This window comes from Drosophila miranda (genome assembly GCF_003369915.1).
Source record: "Drosophila miranda strain MSH22 chromosome Y unlocalized genomic scaffold, D.miranda_PacBio2.1 Contig_Y1_pilon, whole genome shotgun sequence".
In the NCBI taxonomy this organism is placed as follows: Eukaryota; Metazoa; Arthropoda; class Insecta; order Diptera; family Drosophilidae; genus Drosophila; species Drosophila miranda.
Window position 1 is genome coordinate 755,690 of NW_022881603.1, and position 3,055 is coordinate 758,744.

The 3,055-nt window shown below is 47.2% G+C and overlaps 1 long non-coding RNA gene across 1 annotated transcript; it reads right to left on the reverse strand.

Annotated features, from left to right (window-relative positions):
- Positions 1 to 1,768: 1,768 nt before the first annotated feature.
- Positions 1,769 to 2,730, reverse strand: LOC117191818. Its single transcript, XR_004474083.1, has 3 exons — positions 2,637 to 2,730; positions 2,394 to 2,574; positions 1,769 to 2,337 (listed from the first exon to the last, which is right to left on the reverse strand). It is a non-coding gene; the product is annotated as an uncharacterized LOC117191818 (long non-coding RNA).
- Positions 2,731 to 3,055: the final 325 nt, after the last annotated feature.

Here is a 3,055-nt window from a genome sequence, read left to right on the forward strand (position 1 = left end):
TAGAGAAAGACAGAGCGAGAAAGAATGAAATTGTTTTCTTGATTCTGGCTATAATAACTATACGATCTGGTTGAGATTTTACACTCTTGAACATATAGTCATCCTCTACGACTCTGCGTTTTTGGTTTTATCGTATCTCTAAAAATGTGGATGCCACAGATTTTCGTCCTTTGTGGAGGCGGAAGTGGGCAGCGCGAAGTTTTAAAATATTTTTGTAGCAGTGACATATCACAAAAGTCTGGATCCAAAACATCGTTGCTCTAGCTCTTATAGTCTTTGAGCACTAGGCGCTGAAGGGGACGGACAGACGGACGGACGGACGGACAGACAGACGGACAGACAGGGCTCAATCGACTCGGCTATTGATGCTGATCAAGAATATATATACTTTGTAACGTTCCGTTCTTTTCCCGTCTGATGCAGCTGGGCTGGCTCAGCGGTCGGTAGGCTCGCTGCAACAATATTTGTATGTTGCCCCGACGACAAGTAAGAAGGCACGGGTTGGGTCTTGTACTGGTATGCTAGTATGCTTTATTGGTATCTTAAGTCTATCTTACGCTATTCCGACTCCGGTGCGGGTTCTCCTCGTGGTTCTCCTCTGTGGTTCGATGAGCGTGTCGCTCCCTGGGCCCCCACGGCGTCGCCGAGCGTGGCACCGCCGGCTCTACTGACTGGGGCTAGCGATTCTTGGCACGTGGCCCAAATCCGCCTCTCAGTCAGGCGCCTGACGCGTTCGCTCTCACTCGACTCCCTTGGCTTTGCGGACCGAGGGTGCCTCACTCCTGGTGGGTTGCGCGTCAAGCGTGGCACCGTTGGTTCAAGGGATTGGGGTCTTTGGCTCTTGGCTGCACGCTCGAGTCCGCCTCTCAATCCTCACACAACGTGTTCGCTTTCTAACGCTCTTTTCCCTTCGCTTGGTCTCACTCTTGTCGCTCACTGTGCACTTCACTCTTGCTAGCTCCGTTTGCTGACTGTCCCTTGTTCCTGGTCGCGGCCCTCCTCTTATAGGCTCGCTTCTGCCGCCTGGCGCTAACGGCACTTTCCGCCATGCGGTGCCCGTATTTTTCCATCGGCGTTCCTCCATTCCCTTGTAGCTTTCCAACGGGACCTGGCTGGTGGCGTGATCTCATGACCATATTTGGTCATGCGCTGGGCCACTGCCGGCCCGATCCCGTCATCCCGCGGCTCTCTCTCCAGGGGTCCTCCCCTCTCATCTTGGGTCCCCGGGAGAGCTCTCCTCGGGAATTCGCCGCCTCCGGATATCCCCGGATAACGGCCGTTAGCGCTTAACCCTGCACTGCCCCCTACGTGTGGGAATACCTTTCCTCACAACTTTATGGCGTCGGAAACGATTCCTTCTGGACGTTACACACATCCACTTTTACCACAAATCTAATATACCCCAATACTCAATTTGAGTATTGACACCGCAACTCTACAGTTATACCCGATACTAAGTCAGTATGGCTCTCCTCCGGCAGACGCCGCTAATCTTAAACGACACGACAAAGAGTGCGTGCGAGAGAGACAGAAAATCAGTTTCCGTTGCTTGCAACGCACTTTAAATTACCCACCAATATTTTGTTGCCAAATTATAAATGTATGCTGTGCCCTGCACAATATTTGTAGAAGACGTAATGTCTTAATCGAGGAGGATGTTCGATTTGACGACCCTTTAGACACTGAAAATGAATTCGACGACACTGAAAATAATGGATCATCTATACGCGATGAAATAGCTCAGGCCATTCCTTATTAAAATGCAAAATTTTTCATGTTTTCTTCTTTATGTCATTCGATATTCTTTATAACTAATAAAGCTAAGTTTCACAAAAAAACTAATAGGAAACTAATTATTTCGCAAATTTGTCCAAAATTTGGCTAAATTTGTCTACAAGCGCCTTTTGGACCTCGAGCTTCTCCTCCCCTAACGATTCCATTCGTTCGAAATGTTCCGAAATTTTCTTGGAAATTGCCGACATTTCATCCAGCTGAGCAGCGCAGAGATCGTTGAGGTCCATGGTCTGCGCTGGTCTAGTTCGACGGCGCTTCGGCATGGGCTCCTCCTTCTCTGAGGGTTCGTCCTTCTCTGAGGGTTCCTCCTCAATGGGGTCTTCCATCACGCACTTAACCCCAGTGTCGGCCTCCTTGGTCGTACGGGGGGGAAGTCCATACGCTGGCCCACCTACTCCTTCCACCATTTCGTAGAGGCCACATAGCTATCTCCTCCAATTCCCCAAGCGATTGCTGAGCGAAGGGCCCTCCACCTGTAGCTCGAGTTTCTGATTTGTTTTTCGCCATCTTCTTGCGGATGTTTGTTTTCCAATCTGCCCAAACCTGAAATTGTAGAATTGAATATAGTAGTGTGCTACCTTTTGTTGTGCAACACATACCTTTTTCCAACCCAATGCGTCCTTGATTGGCGGCCCAACAGCATTGAGAGCGCCGCAAAGCTCTGCCCACTTGGCATCGACAACAACTCGGTCGCCCTTCACAAATCCTTTTGCCAAGTCCGGGTTGTCTTTCATAAAACCCACCAGGATTTCATCTTGAAGAGATGATTTATGCTTTCCCCTGGATATAAAAAACAAAGCGGTAATTTTGAAATAAAAAATTAATTTGCTGCACTTATGTACATTTTGAAGTCCGAATTAAATTGGGCGGGAAACAGCTGTGCTCACCCAGATGTTCTGTTAAGCGCATGTTACAAGCACAGTCTGAGCTGTTACATGCACAGTTGTGCTGTTAGACGCAAAAATTTATTACTTGCCAACGTTCCGATAACCAAATCGGAAAGCGTCAGCTGCTTACACCAAAACGAAATTTGTTGTTGCTGTGGCCAATTTTGTCCGAACCAAATTTGAGGTTGGGTTAAAATAAAATTATTTATAAAGAAAGCACAAGTTAAATTACCCTGATATAGGTATCAAGTTTATGTTAATGCATCAATAAGTCATCTATTTTTTTCCTTTTGCAATTAAGGTTCGTTTTGTTGTATAAAAAGCCGTTTATTCTTCATTTCGTCAACGAAAATGTTTTCGTTTTGAAAACGAAG